The 6,175-nt window shown below is 36.2% G+C and overlaps 1 non-coding gene across 1 annotated transcript; it reads right to left on the minus strand.

Annotated features, from left to right (window-relative positions):
- Window positions 1-734: 734 nt before the first annotated feature.
- On the minus strand, window positions 735-841 carry LOC113705181 (small nucleolar RNA R71). Its single transcript, XR_003451829.2, has one exon. It is a non-coding gene; the product is annotated as a small nucleolar RNA R71 (small nucleolar RNA).
- Window positions 842-6,175: the final 5,334 nt, after the last annotated feature.

The following is a 6,175-nucleotide window of genomic DNA, read 5'->3' on the forward strand; positions in this document are numbered from 1 at the left end:
GACTAGGAGTCGTTTAAAAGGGGTTTTTTTACTTTTTCCTTTAAAAAAACTCATTTTTGGTGACTTGGTACACCTTAACTCAATACCAAGTGGCGACTCCAATTTTTATTTCAAAAACCCTTTTTAAACTATATTTTGGGTCAAATCGTCGCATTTTCAAGTCCCATTTAGACCCACTTTCTTTGTAAATCAAAAATCATTTTTCAAATAAAAAATTCACTTTTAAAACCATTCGTTTATTTTTCTTGTAAAAAATGGGGCGCGACAGACAACAAAGGCAAGTACTACAAGAAACTATGAAGATTCTAGGAGAAGGTGAAATAACAATTGAACTTTCATCAATTGAACCTATGGCTGAAGAATTGGATAGAAGACCATTATGGGACTTTGCATTGCCTGGAGGCGATGGTTTACAAACAAGCATTGTGAGACCTACGGTAAATGCTAATAATTTTGAAATTAAACCATCTCTTATGCAAATTGTGCAATAATCTCAATATGGGGGTAATGCTACTGAAGATCCAAATTTTCATTTGTCCACTTTCCTAGAAATTTGTGATACAATAAAGTTTAACGGTGTTAGTGATGATGCAATTAAGTTTAGATTGTTTCCATTCTCACTAAGGGACAAGGCCATGGTCTGGTTACAATCTCATTCTCCTAATACTTTTACCACCTGAGCGGATTTATCTAAAACTTTTCCTAATATGTTCTTTCCACCTGGCAAGACTGCTAAACTTTGCATCAATATAACAAGTTTCTATCAACAGGAAGGAGAGACATTGTACGAAGCTTGGGAGCGTTATCAGGAGTTACAATGAAGATGTCCTCACCATGGTTTACCCGATTGGCTCATAGTACAAATATTCTACAATGGACTCACCTATCCAATGAAGACTCATGTAGATGCAGCAGTGGGAGGTGCTTTGATGGGTAAATCGGCCAAAGAAACTCAACGACTGATTGAGAAAATGGTTGCCAACAATTATCAATGGGCAAACGTAGGTATGTTTGAAGTAGATACATTGAACATGTTAAGTGCCAAAATAGATAATGTGGTTAAGATGCTTAATAAGCAAGTTAGTTTTAGTTCTAATCAAGGAGTAAATGTTGCATGTTGTACTATATGTAGAGGTGATCATGATGTATCAATTTGTGCAAGCACAGAGCAGGTTCAATTTGTGAACAATTACATCCGTCTGCCCCAAAATAACCCATACTCCAATGCTTACAATCTGGGGTGGCGGAATCATCCAAACTTTGGATGGCAAGAACAAGGGAGCCAACAAATGCCTTTGAATCCACCGGGCTTTCAATATAAACAACCACCTGTGGAGACTAAACCTGCTTGAAAAATGGTTATAGAGAAACTAGCTAGTACAACTAGTGGCAACATAGACCGGTTAGATAAATCCACTTCTGAGAGATTTGAGATAGTAGAAGGGAGATTGGACCAACTTACCCTGTATAGGAATATAGAGGTCCAAATTGGCCGAATTACTAACTCTTTAAATCCTAGGAATCTAGGAGAGCTACCTAGTAAACCCAAGATCAATCCTAGAGAGCAAGTTAATTCCATTACCCTTAAAAGTGAGAAACAATTGAAGGAGCCTAACTTTGATGTGTCTTGTGAAAATAATGAAGAGAAAAAGAGTGAAGAAAGATCACGTACTGATTGATATAGATTTGTCAATTCCTAATGTTGCTCCTAACGTTAATACTAATTCTTCTATTCCTTTTCTACACAGACTCAAGCAAGAGAAGCAAGAAAGGGAGTTTGATAAGTTCTTTAAGATTTCAAGCAACTACATATTAATATTCCTCTCCTTGATACTATTGTGCAGATTCCTTCCTACGCTCAATTCTTGAAGGATATCATGTCCAAGAAAAGGAAGCTTGTGGATAATGAGACAATCATATTAATAGAGGAATGTAGTGCAGTCATTCAAAACAAACTCCCTCTCAAACTAAACAACCCTTATAGTTTTTCTATACCTTGCACTATAGGTAATATTGAGTTTTCAAATGCTTTATGCGATTTAGGTGCAAGTGTATCTTTGATTCCTTTATCTATTGCTAGAAAGTTGTGGTTAATTGAATTAAAGACTACCAACATTACATTGCAGTTGACGGATAGGACAATCAAGTATCTTATAGAAGTGTTAGAAAATGTGCTCATGAAAATTGAAAAACTTATTATACCTGTAGATTTTGTTATCCTAGATATGGAGGAAGATATGAACATGCCTATAATATTAGGTAGACCATTTCTTGCCACTGTCAGTACTTTATTTGATGTACAAGAAGATAAGCTTTTATTTGGAGTGAATGGTAAAACTATAGTTTTTAATTTGTCCAATGGTAAGTGTATTCACTCTACTAACTCTAGTTCTGAGGATTCACAGGTTGCCATGGTTACTCATGAGATGGAGTTAAAGGAAGAAAAAGTACCTCCTACCATCATAAAGGGATCACCGGGAGCCATTTCGATCAAGAAAGTTGAGTATTTTTCTTCATTTCATAGTGGGATAGGTGATTCACTAAGTGAGTTTGAAAATGGTTAGTATTCCCAGCCATATATTGTTGATAAGCAATATTTTCATCAAACTAATAATCATCCTAGGCATTTGGAGTTGTTAGATACAGGGGAGGAATGTCGTGTGCATCACAATGAAGGATGGTTTGGGAATTTTATCCCTTAGGGAGGATTTAGTCCCCCAACATGTAATTCAGAAGATTAACAAAGAAAGTTGAGCTCATTGACTTTAAACAAAGCGCTTGTTAGGAGGCAACCCAACGTTTCCTTTAGTTTTAGTTTGTTTTTTGTGTGTATTGTGTAGTTTGGTGTGATTTTTGTCTAATTAAGTGTGTTTCATTGGTTTTGTAGGGCCATCGATCTTGAAGGATCATCTTTGAAGATTATTTAGAGAGCTGAAGTTGAAATAAGGGAAGTTTAATCTCGATTTCTAATCTTAAGTATTTAAATTTCTTATTATTACATCAAAAGATACGCTTTATTCATTTTCAAGTGAGTTATGGTGTTAACATGTTTATATGCATTTATGTACTCATTTGAGTTGAATTTAGTCCCAAAAAGTGCATTTTTCGTGTTAAAACAAGGGTGCATTTTGACCCAACAACCTGGACCCTCAATTTGCGATATAGATGTTTTTGATTAATTTTAAAGGGCTGGATTGGTTATTTAGGGCATATTATACTTGCATGTGGTGGGAAAAGTGTGAAAAATTTCATCTCAAGTGTCATTCGGAAATTGTAGAACAAGGTCGTCACAATTGGAGAAATTACAATTTCTTCAATTGTTGCAGAAAACAGGGGATCCAAGCTTGGATCTAAAGAAGAAGCTTTAGATCCAAGGTCTCGGCTGAACATCTGTTCTGGACGATCAGAGACTCAGACTTGATCAGGGCTCAAATCGGTCCAAAATCTTAAAAAAAAAAAAATCAAGTTCTTCTCTTCATTTTCAAACTTCTTCTCCTTCTTCCTCTTGCCGCCTCTCAAAACCCTAACCCTCTTTTGCCTAATCTTCCATTTCAACCACAAATCTTTCAATCTTCCACCATAAAATCATCCTCCAACATCTTATGATCATTAACCATTAAGAGTTTTGAATAAAAAATATCAATTTCGTGGTCTTTAATCTTCAAAATGAAAAAGAATAAAAGGGGCCGAACTGAAATTCTCATTTTGGAGCCGAATTTGTGCTTGTTTTTCCTTGCATTTCACATATTTAGCACTCTCTAGCATCACTCTACACGTTTAAGGTAAAATTTCTCAACTTTTATGGTATTTTAGAATTCTCAATTTTCAATTTCCTGAGTTTTCTGACATGTTTTGGGATCTGCTTATTAGTTCTGTTTTATTGTTGTTTTGATGCTCTATTATACTTAGAAATGTCATTAAACTTGTTTTGAGTCTTAGTAATGAGATATTTGTGACTTTAGTGACGATCTTTAATTTTTCTCATTTATTAAGCTAATAAAAATAGTCACAACTCGCCTGTATTGTTTATGCCTTATTTTTGGTGAATTTGACTTGTTTAGGGATGTTCTAATATTATGGTTTATTTGCAAGTCAAAATGTGACAATTTGGATGAACATTGCTCAAAGTGATTGAACGAGAATACCGTGAGTTATATGTGAAGTGTTAAGGGTTTAGGATGTTAGGGAATGGTGATTAAGGTGACTTTAGAGGTGAAAAACTTGTAGTACTTATTCTAGCCCTTAGAGTGAATTATATGAGTTGAAATCTTAAAAATGCTCAAACTTATAATTCAACTTGTATTAATGTCGACTGGTTGAAATTAACAAGGGCGATTGGAGCAATAGTTTGATTTTACTTGATAGTTTCGGTGCTTAGTGTGTTTTTGTATGATCACATGGGCTAACTTGGCTATTTATATAGGCACAATGATTCGCACAAGAAAAGCCGTTATTCATGAGCCGACTCCTTTGCCGAGTCATGAAGAAACACCTTTGTGACGATCCCACCTCCCCCTAGGGCATACCCTAGGGTTTAGAGGACCGCCTGCCTAGCTCTCGTCAGGACTCACTCACTCACTTCAAATAAAATAGGTTACAACCTCAAGAGTAAATGAAATAATGGCTCCCAAGTTTGGAACGCACAAATACATTCATTTCGATCCCAAACATTCGCACAATCCAAAATATATCAAAAGATATGAGTTCAAATACATTAAATCTTAATCGAGCACTAGCGCGAGTACAATCGCAAAATTTTTTTTAAAAAAACTAGACTATGCTAGCCTGTACCAGTCTCACGCCCTCGCTCGTACCCCCTGTAAGGAAAACAAATAGCGTGGAATGAGCTAAAAGTTCAGTGAGGTTCCAAATATCAAGTTGACCCTTATTTAAAAGTATAAGTATCAAAGTAGCAAAGTAGTGAGCATAACAAGTTCATAAAAGCGAGCAATAACACTTCAAGTAGCAAATTTCAAAATGAGCGAGTGTAAAATTCTTTTTTCTAAAAGAAACAATAACACTACGAATAACAATCAACGTACAAGGATACAAATGGCTCTCAAGAGCCAAATTCCCGTTGCTTCACCATAGCTTGATCAAGTAGTAGTTGACACTCCGTCAACTTTCAAGGAACGTAACCAGTCCAGTAGTGCTTCGCTTCACACCAATCCGTCCACCATTCAACCTCCTTACCGGGCCCGAACACCAACTAAACATTGGTGGTAATACTTGAATATACCGATTAGTCGAGGAGATAACACTCCACTCGACAACACTAGATACCCATGGTTCGTTATCTAATCGACCAAACCCTTGCCGGCTCGACTCAATTAACTAACCAGTGGGGTTTGGGTTCCCAAGAATTCGATGAGATAACATCTTCAATCGACTGAATCAAGATAAAAGTACGGAGACGGGAATGAGAGGTACCTCCCACTCAGATTGAGTGTGGTACATACTGCCGTTCAGCACTTACAAGTCAAGTACAAGCATATCAAGTCAATTGCAACAATAAACAAGTACATATTACATTAGGGCAAGTACGATAAAGTACACCCTTACCCGACCATACCAATCACATATCATTCGATCACATTGGTCAACTATTGAAAACAAGTGTCAAGTTCAATCAGATATTTGGAAGCACTCACCAAAGATTTAGTGCTTGTCAAAATTACCCTCAGGTGTAACTCTTTGGTTGGAGTCCAAATCTGCAATAAAATATCATTTAAAAGCTTGAAATCAACCAAAGTTCGAAACATAGGAGTTTCGTTTCAAAAAGATCAAGTAAATGAAACTCATTTAGATAGAATTCATATTACGTATCAAACTCTAGAAAATTCATGCTCGCTCTTTTGGTGTTGCTAAAGAAGCAACTAAAACTTTGAAATTCGCATTTGAGTCTAAAAGACGAGGAAAACATATTTCGAGTAGTCACTACTTTCATTTTTCCAAGGGTACGAGTTTCGGCCAAATTTCAGCTTATATACCTTTACGAAAGAATACTTGAATACCATAAACAATCCAAGTGCAATTTGACCTCAAATCTTCGCTCAAGTTGCGAGTACACACGCCTAACCTTCGAGTGAAAATTTCGGCGGCATGCCCTTTGTATTTAGCTATTTTTCAGCCATTTATGGCTTCATTTTTTTCCTCAACTCAACCCAATTCAATA

The sequence above is a fragment of the Coffea arabica genome, chromosome 8e (assembly GCF_036785885.1).
Source record: "Coffea arabica cultivar ET-39 chromosome 8e, Coffea Arabica ET-39 HiFi, whole genome shotgun sequence".
NCBI lineage: Eukaryota > Viridiplantae > Streptophyta > Magnoliopsida > Gentianales > Rubiaceae > Coffea > Coffea arabica.